Source organism: Dermacentor albipictus, chromosome 9, assembly GCF_038994185.2.
Source record: "Dermacentor albipictus isolate Rhodes 1998 colony chromosome 9, USDA_Dalb.pri_finalv2, whole genome shotgun sequence".
Classification (NCBI taxonomy): domain Eukaryota; kingdom Metazoa; phylum Arthropoda; class Arachnida; order Ixodida; family Ixodidae; genus Dermacentor; species Dermacentor albipictus.
The window spans coordinates 88,470,663-88,488,085 of NC_091829.1; the positions used below are offsets into that span (position 1 = coordinate 88,470,663).

A 17,423-nucleotide genomic window follows, 5' to 3' on the forward strand; every position below is an offset into this window, starting at 1 on the left:
GTGCTTCTTTTGTCGTCTTTCTTGTGTCTGTTGGTTTGCGCTAACCAAATATTCATGCATTCGCACCAACTAGCCCATCAAGGCATTGTGCTGAGGTATTAAACAATTACAGAAAGTATAGCTCAAAGTTTTATCAGCTGCGTAAGTCGCACTAAAGATTCGCTTTTTAATTAAGTTATCAAGCACAGTCTTACGCCCCGCAACGCAACCGTGGAGAGCACTGGCATAATGGAAAACGTCGATATCACCAAGAGAACGTCGCGGCTGCCTCTCGCTTGAACTCCTCTCCGAGACGTGGAATTACGCAATCAGCAAGACTAGGCGGTTTGAGAAGACAGCGCACGCGATGAGACCGGCCATCTCTACTCGCCCACTATATGCACCCGCCACAGATGACCTCCACGATATAGAGCAAGTCCAGAGTATGCGCTCAAGCTCGCGGAGCATTAAACTTAAAAAATGATTAACCCACTCGAACAAAAAAAAGAATGAGTTAGTCTGAATTTGAAATATTACGTAACGCCTGGTTCACCGCTGTAGAGGTCAAGGATTCTGCTACAAAGTCGCTCAGTTAGAAAGGAGAAGTCTGAGAGTGCCAGTATATGTGTCCGTGGTGGTATTTCGAACGTTACAAGTTGACCTACCATCTCAGACATACAGAATTTTGGATACGACTTACATAAGACAGTCATATCGCATTTATTCTTTGAAGAGACTGCTTTCTGTAATTTGTCAGAATTTTATAGTTTTCGCTTATACACAAAGCGTCATTCAAAGCCTATTCAAATTCCTAATTACTTCAAAATTTTTACATTTTGCACGACCTCGCACCTCTCGTCAATCAACCACTCCAACTACTGGCTCTTTGTTGAGTTCCCCGTAGTATGTGAGGGCATGATTGAAGCAAATGGCAAGCAAACAAAAATGAAATGCCATCGGCAGTATGGTGCTGTCCGAATACACGAGTTTAGATTAAAACAATAGCATTATTATTTTTCGCCAAACTGTGCGGACTGCGATGACTGAAATAGAAAGATCCGCAAAAACTTTTGTGCTCCCTCTTCCTCCCTTGATACGAATAACTCGAAAAACGCCGTCCATTTGGAACGCCAAATAAAAACTCTCGTCCACAAAATGGGTACCTCTTACATGCGGTCCTCGCAAGACACGTATATTTTTTTTCCTGAAATGGGTCCTCTTGAGCAATAGGACACCCATTGCTACCGGTAAAGAAGCAGGCAGATGCCACGCAATGTGTAAGCAAGGCTTTCTCGCTTATTTGCGTGCATTGACAATATTTGGCGTTGATGTTGATGGCCTACGACAGTCGTGACGTGATAATAAATGTTAGCACAGAGCGAGACGTGTTTGCTCGAGCTAGGCGTCGTTGTGCGCCATTGTTTGCAGCTTTCGAGAAGCTACCACTCTCATCCCCCCACAGGGGGCCATCGCATTGCGACTGAAGTGTTGATTTCCCGAACAACTGGTTTCATGTTATCGTACTGGCGCTGCGGTGCTTTGCGTCTACACGCCCTGCGTCAGTTGTCTACAAAATTCCACGTGTATATATTTTCAACAATAGTGCAAACCTGCTGTATCTTAGCTAGAATTCAACTTATTAATATTTGCCCGCAACCGTTGCCAAATCCAGTATCAGTGGTCCTTTTATTGAAGAGACCCCAAACGAAACAGGTTTTCTAACCGCGCTCTTCCCTTCTCTGGAGATCATCTTATGCATACAAGCTGCCACGAGCGAAGGGTGACTATGACTCATCCATTTCATACGGGCGTTGGCTTTACACATTCTCTTGTCTCCACGCATTGTCATACTACCTCCCCTCTAGGTTGTTGCGTGTGAGTACAAAAGTAAGCGCTGCTGCTTCTGCAATGCTTTTGTGACGGCGAGCGCGTAATTACAGTTGTCCAGAGGCCAGGGAGTTTCATTGAGCATTGTGTTAATTAGCAAAGAGCTCCACAGAGCAGTGTAGCGACGATCATGAGCATCTCGTTAGAAGGGTTGACAAACGCCTCCCCCCGCGTCCTTACTTCGCACTTTACACACGTGCACGAACACTCATTCGACGCGGCTTGCAAGACAGCGACAGCTGGAGCTGCAGCAACACTGGAAAACTCGAGGGAAGAGTCAAGGAAATCTGTATTAAAATCGGGCAGAACGGCGCTGTGCACACTCTAATGTGTCATGCAGAACTCTGGTGTTTCCACAGAGTTACATTTCACTCTACAAATATTACTTTCCCGCACAGAGCATGCGCGCCTGTTACGCTCGTCTCGCAAGAGAAAAGGTGCGAGTCTAGCGCAGGTCTGCGTATGCCAGACATCGTAAACGTACTTGGCCGGCGGGAAATCGCGCTTACGATTTCAAGATGCCCCGACACTGGCCCGTGAACAAAAATCGGGTCTGCAAATGCCCCACACGTTTCGGGAACCTCATTCTATCTACCATGATTGGCTCAATGTGCTATTCATGCACGCATTCCTTACTGTATCCAAATTGGCAGGGGAAATATATTTGAATAAATAGCGCTACTAGTCACTATTGTAAATAATTTATGTATTGCTAACTTTACGCTGGTTTTCCACGCTTTCTTACATTCTTCTCCATTTATTTTTGCGCACTTTTCTTTCTTACAAATAACTTAATAATTGCTTTATGTAGAATCAGCTTTGTAAATTGACGCGGACGCGAAACCACGAGAGTTTTGCACTGCTCTTTCTGTAGATGCCGTTTGAACAGAGCATTCTGGTACGTGAGAAGGCTTAAGCTTGCCAACGAAGTTACCTTGTTTCTAAATAGGACAGACGCAGAAAAGGCGTTATTGCCTCGACGATAGAATGCCGGTTGGGGTCAGGGCTTTCCGAGTCGGCGTATCTTTTGCCCACTTTGGCGGCAATATCGAATGGTTTGTCGCGCCCTTCTCTACCAGTTCTGTTGTGTTTGAATGAAAGCTAGACGATCGCAAGCCACAAACACCCCCCCTTCCCTTTGTCAGATCGAGCAGCAATTAGCGCAGTTATTGCGCATTTATTATCGCAAGGGACGCAACAACCTGGCGAAAAAGGGAAGCTTTCAACAGCCACTTGATAAAATTGAGAAGAAACTCCGGACTGGGGAATTGTGATGCGACGCATAGCATTCTTCGGAACCATTACTTATGAAGGCTGTACCAGAGTGAACAGTATTGACGGACCCTGCTTAAACGCCAGTCCTGATACCCTGACTCGCCTATTTTATGAGGTGAGAAACTCCAAATTATATCACGCGCACTGAATATTTCCCCAGTAAGCTCATTTGTAACGCCCATTTTGTTTTTGGCAAAGAAAGAAATGTAGTTTTCTTTTTCTCTCGCGGAATTCCCGTGCTGATGGTCTCGGCAGCATTCCAACGCTTCCTCTTATTATGTTTCTCACTTTTATCGCAGGCGGAATTCTCCCGTTGCTTGTGTTTTCCGCGCGTTCCTTGCCCACCCAAGCTCTTGCCTGCGTTCTAATTGCGCCTCTGTTAAGCCTGCGTTTCGTATACGTTTTTCCGCCTCGCCTCTGAGCAGCTATTTAAGGGAGCAGCATATTCACAGAATTTTCATATTCAAAGGAATACAAACAATGAACTCACCCAGAATTTGTTATTTCCCAGCCAATATTGTGACGCAGGTCCCCCGATGTCGAGTGTGCCAGTCGTGTGTCGAGAAATTTCTAAGAATTATTATGAGCCACGGAGTTTTCTGCAATCATCACTAGAGGGAACTCTGGTGCCGCCATCGTTCAACGACCACGGGAATTGTGGTTAGTGCATGGATTTGTCTCATCTTCGTGGACGTGACTTCAGACGTTGTTGCGGGTTTTTCTATAACGCTTTATCTGTCTTCAATGTCCTATAGTTCAAAGCAATTTCTATTAACATATACAAAGGACAGGAGATTGTATCTGCTGTACATATTCAAATAAATGACAGAGTCCACATGCCGTCACTACCATATAACCTGATTGACACAAGAAAACACTCATTTACACAAAAACTAATTGTCACATCATACAATATATTGAATATATACAACGTACATAATGGTCATCTACAATAATAATTTGACAGAGCTACTTTGCATTTTGAAGCATTTTTATCAGTTGCGTATATAGAAAAACTATCATGCATACGAGAGCCCGCACACACATAAATTAGGGGCACATAATAATATGTGCGTTAGATTATTACTTTTATTGGTCTGGCTTCTAGAACCAGGCTAATCCAAAATTATGTCATACAGCTCTATCGGCCAGAGACAAAGACGGCACGACTACTGTCGAGAGAGCTCCTCTCTCCTGACATAATTGACAGGAACGACAGTAGCTCAGAATAGAGCGTCTAGACAAGTGGAAACAGAGCACGGAGGTGATGTCCCGTGCCCGCTACCTCCCACCGTTCACGCCATAGATGAAGGCCGCCATAGCAATTAAAATCGCGCTTCAAATGAAAGTTTTGGCAGGCTTTGAACACTATAGGACATTTCGCAGCTCAATTTGTTTCTCTGTGGCTTCCTAAAATGCTGATAGTCGCACAATGGTTTCTCTGTGCGATGCAATCAGGTGATGGGAGAAATACCACGTTCTTACACATGTAAGAGAAACCGATAAAACGTTCCGTCTTCGACAAGCGGCATAGAACGAGAGTGAAACGGTTTAATAAACGTACTATAACTAAATACTGTAGGTTCAATTGTTTTTTGTTTAATTCCCAAACTACGGGTCAGAATGTAGTGCAATGTTTATCTTTATGCACCACAACTTTCAAGCTATTTACCTTTCTCAGTCATATTTTGACTGACAACAGTGTTGGTAGTTGACGTTATGGCTATTCCGATTACAAAAAACAAGACGAAAGGATTCCTGGCGACTTAATTTCACTTTTTCATAACGAGTTTGCGTGTTTAAAAACTCTTTTGTGAACATATTTTGGGACCTTAAGCTAGGCTTACGTAACAAATGACGTGTAATGAATTACTTGTATACAATTATGTTTTCTGAAATATTTGTAATTTTATCTCCTATTTTTTCCCTATGTAACACTCTATATAGTTCAGTTACTTTTTTCAGTCATCAGTGGCATTCACCAAGTTTCATTTTCTGACAAAACAAGCACCACAGGCAACGACGTTCTGGTCACTTACATTTTGCAAAATCTACAGCGTCAAAAGGGTTGAAAACATGTGCATCGCTAACTCCATTCCCAGAATTAGCATCCTGGAGCTTTCCTTTCTTGTGATTTCATCTTCCTAATCCCAAACATATGCCTCGATCACCGGAGCATGGCAAGGTTGCAGATCTGCTAGCGTCGCTTGGAAGTCCGACCTCAACTTTTCTCATATAGGAAGTTCCTCACTCTCTCCTGAAAGGGCTTTCAAGTGGCCTTGTTAGGTGGTAAGAGCTGTTACTCCTCAATGCTTTACCGCTTAGTGATTTGTATGACTATTCTGATACAGAGGGAAACCGTCAGCCTTTAAACGTATATGTTTCTATGTGTCTGCTGTATACTTGACACATATACGCCTAGTTATGCGATCGTAACCCAGAAGCCGTAATTAAGTGGTGAATAATATGCTGTTTTATAAATAATTATTTTGCATATTTGGCAACCTTTTCACATAACATGAATGCTTCAGGCTTCTGCTAATACTGGTCTCAGTCTAAATGATTAAACGAGTAAAGGGCACCCGAGGGGAGGCCCATCAGGGTGCTGGCCGACGAATTCAAACAGCCCTTTCACATAGCGACGAACAATTCTGATGTAGATACCAGAAATCACGTGTTGGCGTTTTTCGTTTTCCTCACTTGCGATATTGGGAGTGCCTTGTCTTAGCTCCAGTAACAATGAAGCACTTCGTTTCATACACGACACATATCTGAGCATTGTAGCATCGCTTTACAACACAGCACTTTGCTTCAGTGTGCACACCGAGTGAGTTTTCGGTATTGCTGCGCGTGTTTTCACACAAAAAAAGAACGATGGAAGCTTGTTCAAGAAAATTGAAAAGCAACTTTAGGTCATGAAAACTTGCAGGCGCTCCCGTAATCGACAGTAAATGAAAGAATGAAATGGCAGCTGGCCATGCGGATTAGTGATATAATACCACCCACAATCTTAAAAATGCGTTTAGTGCATGTTGGCAACGGCATAGACCACCCCACCCCACAACACCACACCACGCCATATTGTGCACTGATCCATATGGACACCACCTTGCTACAAGAAGGAAACCAGCAGTAGGTGTAGCCACGCAGCGTGGCGTCATCTCTCGAGGCCACGCATAGCCCGCGCCGCGGGACTCACAGACCGCTGGCGTTCGAAAGAGCACAGGCAATCCCGTGTCAACACAAAAGATGACATTGAAGTGTATAGTGGCCTGTACCAGCCTTTTGAACGTCGCTATTGGAACTGGCAAATAAAACTTGAGCGTACTGGAAGTTACAGCCTGAGTGGTACTGTGAGCAAACACTAGGTAGAACTCGGTAGCAATATTTTTTGTAACTTGTTTGGGCAGTCATTCCCGTATGTAATGCGGCCCTGTGCAAATGGTTGGAGGCCTGGGGGCAAATTTTTGAAGATTTTTTTATGTTCTCGTTTTAGTAGCTGGACAACGGCTCAAACTCACTTGAAGGTCGCCAACAACGGAAACAAAAAGCATTCCATGCTTAAGCACAACGTGTCAAGGGTTGCAGAGGACGCCCCAAAAAAGCCAGGCCAGCTCAATCTATTTACTGCATTTGTGCAATCAGGCAGGAGAAAACAGGATAGAGAATAGCGTTAATCTAATCGATGACGTTCCAGTGATCGTCAATTAATTTCGTGGGGCTGTTATCATGATCGGCATGATCGGCCCAACACTTCAATTGATGCCGCGCCCGTCAACTACCACTCTGCATACACACAAACAAAGGAATGCAGGCTCGATCGAGGAAGATTATGACGGCACGCAGACAGAAAGAAGCGCGGTCAGGCACGGTCGCGGAGACTGCGAAGGAGCGGAACACCAGTGCTGACGTCATTACGGCGCGGTTTCCGGTCTCCGCCGGGATCGTCAGCGTCAGCAGCAGCGCGCAGCGCTCGACGGGGGCGGAGCGGCAGCGCAATTTTAACCGGTGATTGCGTCGTGCCTAAGTGAAAAATTCCGCGAAAAATTTTACGTACGTGGTTTATAAGGTTCCCGCATCCGTATATGAGCGTCTAATTGAATTCGACAGACTCTTCAGCTTAATAATAATATATGGGGTTTTACGTGCCAAAACCACTTTCTGATTATGAGGCACGCCGTAGTGGGGGACTCCGGAAATTTTGACCACCTGGGGTTCTTTAACGTGCACCTAAATCTAAGTACACGGGTGTTTTCGCCCCCATAGAAATGCGGCCGCCGTGGCCAGGATTCGATCCCGCGACCTCGTGCTCAGCAGCCTAACAGCATAGCCACTGAGCAACCACAACGGGTAATCTCTTCAGCTTCCCTTCAATCGCATGTGTATGTACATTCACTTCACTGTTATTTCTTTAAAGACCCCTGATTCGGGGTGTTACATAAAGGTTGCGGTCCAAATCGCAAATTAAATATTTCCTTCATGAAGTCAGTTGCAATGTAATTTTATCTAGGAATGCTAATGGGCTGGTGATGATTTAGATTTCATGAGGAAGGTCGTCCTGTGACTTGCTGTTTGGAGGAAAATGATTAGGCAAAGGTAGTTAGCAAAGGTACGGGCACGTTGTGGTGAGACTTTGAACGAATGACCGGTACGTTGAGAGGTGTTTAATAGAGGTGCGCTGATTTAAGGTTCTTGTCTGAGCTAAGAACAATAAAATTTTGTAGACGCCCATTGGAAATGCGGTGACGAAGGGAAAGATAATTGGAACTGTAGCTTGAATGATGATACACTGTTATTGTATGAGCGGGGAATGAAAAGTGCGGCCCTGTTTTGCACGGCTTCTAACGAGTCAATGGCGTATTCGTATTGCGGATTTTAAATGGCGGATGCACACTCAAGTTTTGGTTGGATTAATCATTCGTACGCAGTTTTACATTTAGATTGGCGTCGTGAAGATGACGCTTCAGGAAGCCATGTCTTTATACGCTGATGAGATTAGGTCTGTTACGTTCTCATGTCATGGAAGATGATTATTGATAGTGGTGCCTAGGTAAGTATAGAACCAGTCAAGCTGGACAGGATAATGAGAAAGCCTGTTTACGACGGCAATGAAAAGACATGAGCTTGTATTCAGTGGGATTTAGGGTCGTCAACCCGAGATTACACCATGGTTGAAAACGATTAAGGCTGTCCTGCAGAAATTTTTTATCAGTTTTGTTAATAACAAGGTTATAAGTTATGCATTCATCGGCGAACAGATGATATATTCTGCGGCAAATCATTCATATATATAAGGAATAGAAGGGGTCCGAGCACAGTCACTTGCGCAAAGCTTGAAATTGCGTTAACTGTTGGAGGAGTGGTTAGTAGTAGCAAGGGTGTGAGCGGTTCGTGAGGAATTCCGTTATGCATGTGATAATGCCTGGCTGGAGGTGAAGTTGGGGAAAACATTAAGAGTAGGTGTTTCTGCGGTACCTTATCGAATGTGTTGTAAAGTCCAGAAAGATGGCCTCAGTTTGTAAGTTATTGTCAAAATTAAAACGTAGTTTCTGAAGGGAGATGGCGAGCTGCATCTCGCACGACAAGCATTTTCGAAAACCATGTTGGTATGGGAGGAGGAGGAAGAAATAACTTTATAGCATGTTCTTTGAGTGATGTGAGAAATGAGTTCCGCAAAGACATACACCGGTGTCGATGGCGCCAGCCCTTAATGATATTCGCACTCGTGCTACGTTACAAAAACTCCATTCATGCCCTGGTATATTTGCATAACTTTATCTGTAAATCTCAGAAAATGCTGTACATGTGCAAACATTCATCAAAAGATAATTACGTAAAATATCCGCAGCGGATATCTTTATATCAACTGTTCTTTTTGGCCATTGGAAAGTGCTAGTGTCCTCTTTTTTATTTTGAAAGTATTCTTCGTTAACCACTACGTAGCTTGCTCGCGCAATAAAGTGTGAGGTCGTCATGATCTTATCGCCAAACCTATTTAATAAACATGGGCGAATAAGAAGCGTGAACCGCATTGGGGCCGCCAAGTTCCTACCTCCGATATTTCTGATGCTCAAACTTTGCGAAAATGTTATGCGAGGACTGGTCAAGATGCCTATGTCCAAGCCAAAGGGGGGGTGGGGGGATCCACGGCACATTGAGAAGGCACGTGGAGTTTCCAAATACCAGAAAGCTTGCGTAGGCTGATTTATAGGATTAATTACGATACGCTCGAAGCAATGAAGTTTCAGTATATTCAGATAGGGGGGATGTTCCTACTAGCTGGTGACAGCTGCGCCTTAATTCCGAGTCTAACTATAACTGCTTTTCCTTTTTCACACTTTAGTTACACATACTTCCACGATTTCCACATCGCTGCACATCTCACCTCAGCGCATCTAGCAGCCGATAGAGACAGCCCTTCGAACGTTCAAATATGCTCAATAAGGTCGCTTGCTGTGGTAACTAGCAAAGAAGAAAGCGTGGTACTCTAGAGGGCTGTATATATAGGCGCCCGTAAAAACGACTAAGCCTTGCTCACGCTTGCAAAACTCACAGGATACCTGAACCAGCCGCCGGCATTGGTAAACACGCCGGGGATAGTGCGCTCCGGTCAACATCTCAGCCGAATTTTGTACCCGTACGGAATGCGAGGAGTTCACTAAGCGCGTGTGGACTGACCCTTTTCACGAAGAAGCGGGAGACCTCTCGGGCAGGGAACCTTCAGATTCGGGGTCATTGGTGGAAAATTTTAGAGCCAGTTCTACTGGAAAAATTCTGAATAGCGACTTAACATCAAACCTGACCATGACTTCATCATGAATAGGAACAACGTGTCGTACATTTCAATAATGTCGCCAGAGTTGCGCACGTGGACGCCGCTTTTTCTAGCGACTGCTGAAATAATCTGGTGTACGAAACCGGGAATTGTTTGCAGAAGTGAGCGAGCGGAGGCGACAATTGGTCGCATAGTAACACCTGGCTTGTGTATCTTTGGTAGGCCATGGAGTGCAGGAGCTGATTCGTTGTGGCAAAGCCGCCAGTTATAAAGTGTTTGGGCTGGGGCGGGACCTAACGGAAGCGTCAGCTCAAAGTATCAGTTATCTGGTGGTATCAAGCGTCAGGCCAGTATAAGGGGTGACGTCACTTACCAGTTTCAGCATCGTCTGGGTGCAGTTACCGTAATCAAGCAAAACCGTTGTGTTTCTTTTATCATCCGGAAGAATCACAATGCCTAGATTTTTTCGAAGCTTGTCGATAGCCTCAGATTCCTCTAGCGACTGCGCGGAGTTTAAAGAAGCGTTTCGAAGCCTAGAAAGTACAATACTAACACGTGTGCCATTTAATAAACGTTCTATAAGAGTCATCGGCCTTCACTTGTAGGTAGGTGGTTTGAAGGTTTTGGTGTTTGCACCAGAAAAACCAAGTTCAATATATGGCAAGCATGGCGGTCATGCGTGAAGATTGCTGGGAGTCCCTCAAGGCAGACGAGGGGAACGATGAGAATGGCGAGCAAATTGAGTGAATAGGCAGACACTTTGATCTCCATGCTAGGATAAAGAAAATGAAGGACGTCCAGGATGAATTTGCAAAGTGGATCGAAGACCTGGAAAATGAGCTCACTATCTAGTGTGATGCACGGAAGACCGCAGAAGAAAGACTCCATTATGCCGACGAAAAAGTGAAGAGGGCCGTCATCATGAACGAAAATGGAAGTGATGGTGGTACACCGGTTGAGCCGACGAAGTGCGTTACAGTACACCCCTTGAAGGTGGAATGCGAGGAACATGCGCCGTGGGCATTTGAAAGGAGGGTTACCTATTTGGAAGGTACCACAAAAGGAAAGCGGGAACGCAAGGGTAAATGTCCGATGTCAAACCCGAATCATGCGGAAATGGTTGACAAAGGGAAACAAGAAGTCTCGTCAACATGAAAGATCGAAAAGGTAATTTTCGCCGGTGGCTCAATAATGTCTGCGTGATCAGAGGTAGTTGTGTAGTGTGTAAAAACGAGAAAGGACTGGCAGTAAGGGGGCCTTTCTTAGACGTACATTGGGTTATGTGAGAGAGCTAGCTAGATAAAATGCTGCGGGAATGCCCAGGGACAAAACCTTGTAGTAGAAGCGGGAGGCCTCAATGACGTGCGAAATCGGAAAGCGGAGGTGCTAGAACAGCATTTGGCGAAGGGTGTAGACTACTTGGGCGTGATGTACGCTCTGCCGCAGATTGTGGTGACCAAAGTGCCGGAGTTACATGTACTTGACAGTAACGTACAAAGAGCAGTTGGGCCACTAATCAGGAAATTTCGATAGTGACCAAAGTGAAATGTTTCAAGGTTGTAGAAGTCAACAGGGAAGTGAGAAGGTAGGACAGTTTTCAGAGACCAAATGCACTTCAAAAACAGGCTTGGACGAGAAGTGGGCAGGCAACTTGTTGGTCGTGCATATATGCATTCTTCTTCTTTGAGGGGGAAGGGGGGGGCGGGGGGGACATGGGTGCCCAGGATGCCAGTGTAAGCAGTAATAAAGAATGTGTCCTAAGGGAACTTCAGGCTAGCATCACTGGCAACAACAGAAAAACTAGAAGAAAACAAACAAAAGAACTCGACTTTTAATAGGTTACTCAACCATGTATGGAAGCTGAACAAAAGTGGTTAGGGATTGAGGAGCAGTCAAACAGAGAATAAATAAGCGTGTATGTGATTACATAAGCCCATGGTGGATACCTGCAAGAGCAACCAATGATTGATAATCGTGTTTGGGCACGTAGTAAGAGAACAAATTAGGAAAGAAAGGGAGGGGGAGTCCGAATGTCCATTCATCCTGGAGCGAAATGAAAAGGAGCAAACTAAAAAAGTCAAGATCATCTTTGGTTAGCAGGCGCAGTCTGCCAAAAGTAAAACTTGTCTAGCCGCGACGTATTTATGGACGTGTAAAAATTGCCAAAGCAAGAATCAGCCGTTCGTGCAGTGCCTAAGCGGCGATATTAGGAGTTTCGGGAATGATACCGGAGTTTATTTATTTATTTATTCATTTATTTATCTTATTTGCAATACTGCCAGTCTCAGTTGAGACCAATGCAGGTGGGCACAATTTTACAGAAAGAAACAAACAGGGCATGTTACATGGTACATTAAAAGAAAAAAAGGAAAAACGCTTCCTTAACTACTGCAGAAATCACCAATAGTACAATACTTTTGGTTGCTATAACAATATAACAATGCAGTTGGCATAACAATATAACAATATTGTATTACTAGAACTTATATAAGAAATAGCGAATGAATGACACCTGTAATATCAGAGAACTTATACAGGTATCAGATAACCGTGCAGAAGCGGCGAGTTTGGGGTTTGAAATGCATAATTTCCACGCACAGAAATAAGTATTACAGATATGTGGGTTAAGATTAAGATATGTGGGTGTGTTAAGTGGCGTCTTCTCTGTTCGATGTCTCCGGTAGGTTGATGAACGATGAAAGTGACGGAGAGGAAACTATGTCTGAGTGGAGGAGGTTTCATTCTCTGATCGCACGTGGGAAAAGTGAAAAATTGAACTTGTCATTGCGAATACTGTACTGGTTTAGTGTAAATGGGTGATTTTTTCGCGACAGGCGTGATGTAGAAAAAGTAACGTACTTAGCTCGGTCTATCTTATAACTGTCGTGCATTAGTTGGTAGAAGAATTTTAAGGTAGATGAATATATTGATAACATTTAAACCGATGCCATCTATTTAGACTAACGTAAAGCTTTTTACTCTGTGCCTCAAAACCGCTTCCTAATAGAATTACCCAAATTGAATTGAGATCCTCACGTACTACAATTGATAAAGGAATTCCTTACTAATCGTTCCCCGTTCGTCCTCGTCAGTAGCTTCTACTGCAAATCCCTCGTTATCACTTCAGACATCCCTAGAGGCTTGGTCTTGGAACCGCATCTTTTCGTAATACATATTTGCGATCTTACGCTGCGTGGTACCTTGTGATGTGGACATGTTCGCCGACGATTCTGTGGTTTATGGTACTGGGACAAACATCCCTGAGCAAGCATCTCTTAAGAATCATCTTACTAACTTGCAAAACAGGTGCGACCTTTGGCAAATAGCACTGGGCCCTAACAAGCGCAAATTTATTTCAATTTCCCGCCGTCCTAATTGTTATCGTTCTACTTACACAATCGTACGCGTCTCAGTGGAATCCGTTGTACGTTATAGGTGTGTAGACATAACCCTAGAGTCTCATACAATAATTACGTGCGGGAACTCTCGCGTTAGTGCCTATGGGACCTGCAATGCGAATGGTTTACCAGGATGTAAATTATGGGAAGCAGATGTATTTGCCTAAACTTTTTCCATCTGGCTTCAAACGGCTTTGCGACTTTGAAAACTCGTCATTTTACACAGTGTGCTGCATAATAAATTGTTATACATTGTGAAAAAGTGCCCGATGGCAGAATTCAAAAGACCTCTAGCACAGAGGCGCCTTACATTGAAGCCATTAGGCCACGGATGCATGCATCGACAAGCGACGTGAAACACCCTTTTGAATTTATCGCGGGCATGTCAGTGCTTTGAGGCGTCTATCATACTAAACATTTTAACACCCTTACGGGTGTAAATCAGTTTGTCGCCAGACGAACACCCTAAGGGTGCTGTTGCCTACACCCTACAGTTCGGGTGCCATTATAGCACCCTTGAGGAAGGGTGTCCAGCAAAATAAATTTAGGGTGTAAGGGTGCTAGTCCAAATTAACACCCATCTAGGTGGGTGTTGGAAGGGTGTACACCCTTTTATTTCTAGCGTGTATGGAAGGCAGGTTCGGCAGTACACGCCTTCAATTACTACTATGTAAAGCGATCCACGCGCAACTATTGCGTGTGCCAGAAGGTTCATGTTCGGCTGCCAAGCGCACCGTCGAACAGCCGGCCTTGAAACTTCGATGGGCATACACAACACCTGTAGGTGTGAATCACATTACATATGAGTAATTCATGGTGTATATTGGAAAACCTCTTTTCACTGCACAAATAAAACCTAGCAAACATGACACTTTTGAGCATGTATATCAACACCAACAGTTATCACGATTTCCAGATGCAAATAACATGCAACAGACTGGTAAGATATATGCTGAATTTTCAAGAAAGATGTATATATATTTATTACATGCTGCAATACAGAGTGCAACATATACATAAATCACATGAAATATAAACATGCACAATCACCAAACACATCGGTAAGTACAAGAACATGTACATTTCCCACAAAGGTATCTAAAATATATGTATTGATCAAATCTGTTATTAGAGAAGAAACTATGTATAGCGGCACCGATAGAGCCTGGGTTGATTCGCAGTGTTTTGGGCCACATAATATAATAAATTTTTAGTATTAGGCTCCAGTGAACGAAAATTCAAGTTTTGATGCCTTAAGAAAAGGCATATTGCAAAGGCGAATTAGGAAAGCAATTGAAATGCAGAGCAAACGCACAAGAAAGACACCTGTTATTTTGTACACTAGTGTAATCGCAAAGCATTATGAAAAGTTTGGAAAGTCGATGTAAAGCATAACTCGCCAACATTTTCAGACTGAAACAATACTTTCCAAGCATAGACATGCTTTAAGTGAGGTTTAGGCCAGGAGCCTTATTGCTAATTTTCTATTTCCAACAAGATTACTTGAGCACAAAATATACGTAGAAGTTTTTAGTGCCTACATAGTTTGGGCTCTTTTGTGAAACGAGAGTTCTCTGGGCTAAAGGTGCTGTGTAGTGGTTTTTCTAACTACAATAACAGTTTCTATATATTTTTGTTTTGTAACCCGTAGGCACTGGTACATATACAATATGTAGCTTCAAAATAGGTTCTTTTCTTACTATAAATCAAGAGTGCATATTCCCCATCTACTAGTGCCTGGGTGCAAAGTGCAGTAGGAGGCCTGATAAAAACAAACCACTGTTGATTAAACGATTTTGCTGAGCACAAAATGTGGACATAGTTTTAAAACACATAGTAAATTTCTAAATTATTTGCAATTAGATGCAGTAATTCAAGATTAAGGCGTGCTATAGCATGTGAGCATGCAAATTAGCAAATATGGTTTATTAACTTAGCCATACTCTGGTTACTAAAAGAACACAGGCATAGGCAGTCATGCAAAAGTTCAAGTTAAATATCACACTGTTAACATTTGCCAGCAAATGGTCGTATCAAACATTATAATTATACTGAACAAGGGTAGTTTCTTGGGACAGTTTGCAATTAATGAGAAAACATTACGTACAGCTTCAATGACAAGAACTGCGAGAGACGCCAGACTGCGCTGACTTCCAACAATATTTATTTACGTTGCCACATCATGTGTATTTGTACAAAAGCGGGCATGCGCAGAATATGAGTCACAAGGGGTGTCTAACAGCAAGTGACTGTACTAAGAACATCATGCTTTGAAAAAAAATAAACATTAGAATTTCTATTTGTTGAGGTACAAGACTTCACTAGGGGTCAGCACGATAGAGGGGTCACTAACGCACACACTAACTAGTTTTCTAGTGAAATCTGCTTCTATAGTTTCCCGGCTGACCTGTGTCTCGCTAGAGCTTCCGTACCTTCTAAGAGGGGCACGCAGCCGCAGTCCCAGCAATGGAGGCCGAAGTGGCCTTGAACAGTGTTATGGACGTTGTTATCGTGCTCTCCTAAATGATTGTTTAGGCGCCTGCCTGTCTGTCCAACAAAGTCAAATGAGATATTGTAAAGCTTTGCCTCCTTAACAGCCTCAATAAATCTTGCTCACACGAGATGCAACATAGCGTTGCTGCACAGGCTGATTGCCTTTCTTGGGTTGGCTACCCTTTGGCCTTAATTTCAGCCATAGCGGAACAGCTTCTGAAGTGCACAAAACATGATGAGCGCGCTCGGTCAAGGAACCAGCCGGTTGAAAGACACAGGTTTGCTGTGCTACCGTAAGTGCATGATGTCTCCCATAGGCTAAAAAAGATTAGGGAACCCGCAGAAATCACAGTCCTTTTCTCAGCCCCGGAAAAGCTGGCAAGGCTCTGTAAGTGTGTAAACGCGCCTAAATCACGTCAGAGTTGTTGCTCTGTCGGGCACAGAAAACGTTTGGCGATGTGTGCAACGAATGTGGTTTCCCAAATTCCCATTTTGAGGCCGTAAATATATTGGACAGATAGGCAGGCGCCTAAATGATCGTTTAAGAGAGCACTATAACGTCAATAACACTGTTCAAGGCTACTTGGGCATTCATTGCCGGGACTGCGGCTGCATGCCCCTCTTTAAGATACGGAAGTTTTAGCGAGAAACAGCTCACCCGGTAAATTATTGAAGCTGATTTCACCAGAAAACTGGGTAGTGTGTGCGTTAGTGCCCCCTCTATCACGCTGACCCCTAGTGAAATTTCGTATCTAAACAGATAGAAATTGTGGTTTTTTTTTTCAAGTGACCATGTTCTTTTTACAATGACTTGCTGTTAGGACACCCCTTGTGACTGGCTTTCATTTTCTGTGCATGACCCCTCTGTGTATACACACACGATGTGGCAACGCAATAAAATATTGTTGAAAGTCAGTGGAGTGTGTCTCTCGCAGTCCTTGTCCTTCACGCTGTACGTCATTTTTTATACTGAACAGTCAATATTGATTCAAAATTAGAAAAATATAGTACACATCTGAGCTGCAAAAATGCAAGTGATGCAGCAAATGGCCTTTAGCTTTCCAAAGGAAAAAGAAATGTACACGGTTAACCACGAGGTGCAGGGACTCCATTCTCTGAGTATCTTGACCAATAAATGCAGCGCATGGCATTGCTGGAATCTTGCATCCTGCATTAGCAAAATAAGAAGAGAATCATGACAATTCAGTCCGTGCAATTACACATGAACTTTGAGGAAAATTTGATAAAGCAACAAGCTCCTCAAAGTAACAAACCTAATTAATGTGACTGGGCAGCATGCACCGCTCAGGCAACTGGGCAAGACAAGTGAAAGGTAGGAGAAGTTTCTATTTTGCAAATTAAGGAATTGCATGTTACTGTGAATGCTAAACCACTATGTCATTGTGAACACAAGGCACATACAGCAGCAAAAACATAAATTTACAGTAGCCTTTTCACCATAGAAAATAAGACTGAATAAAGTTAAAAGACCACCAATGACATCTCTCAACAACAGACAGACCTTAATAAAAAATTGACATTATGAAATCTGCAATATATCTGCATTACACTTTATAAATACTGCAGGTGAGAAGCTTACGGGATATGGCACATTA

At 43.5% G+C, this 17,423-nt stretch overlaps 1 protein-coding gene across 5 annotated transcripts in view; it reads left to right on the top strand.

The window, feature by feature from the left end:
• LOC135908952 (uncharacterized) overlaps positions 1–17,423 on the top strand; it is a 102,125-nt gene that overhangs the window by 27,340 nt on the left and 57,362 nt on the right. For 2 of the 5 annotated variants that reach the window (XR_010566517.2, XR_010566518.2), the window contains one exon: positions 3,653–3,801. The exons of the other annotated variants lie outside the window; for them this stretch is intronic. The gene's annotated coding sequence lies outside the window, so the exon portion shown is untranslated. The remainder of the gene's footprint in view (positions 1–3,652; positions 3,802–17,423) is intronic. 5 annotated transcript variants of the gene reach the window in all.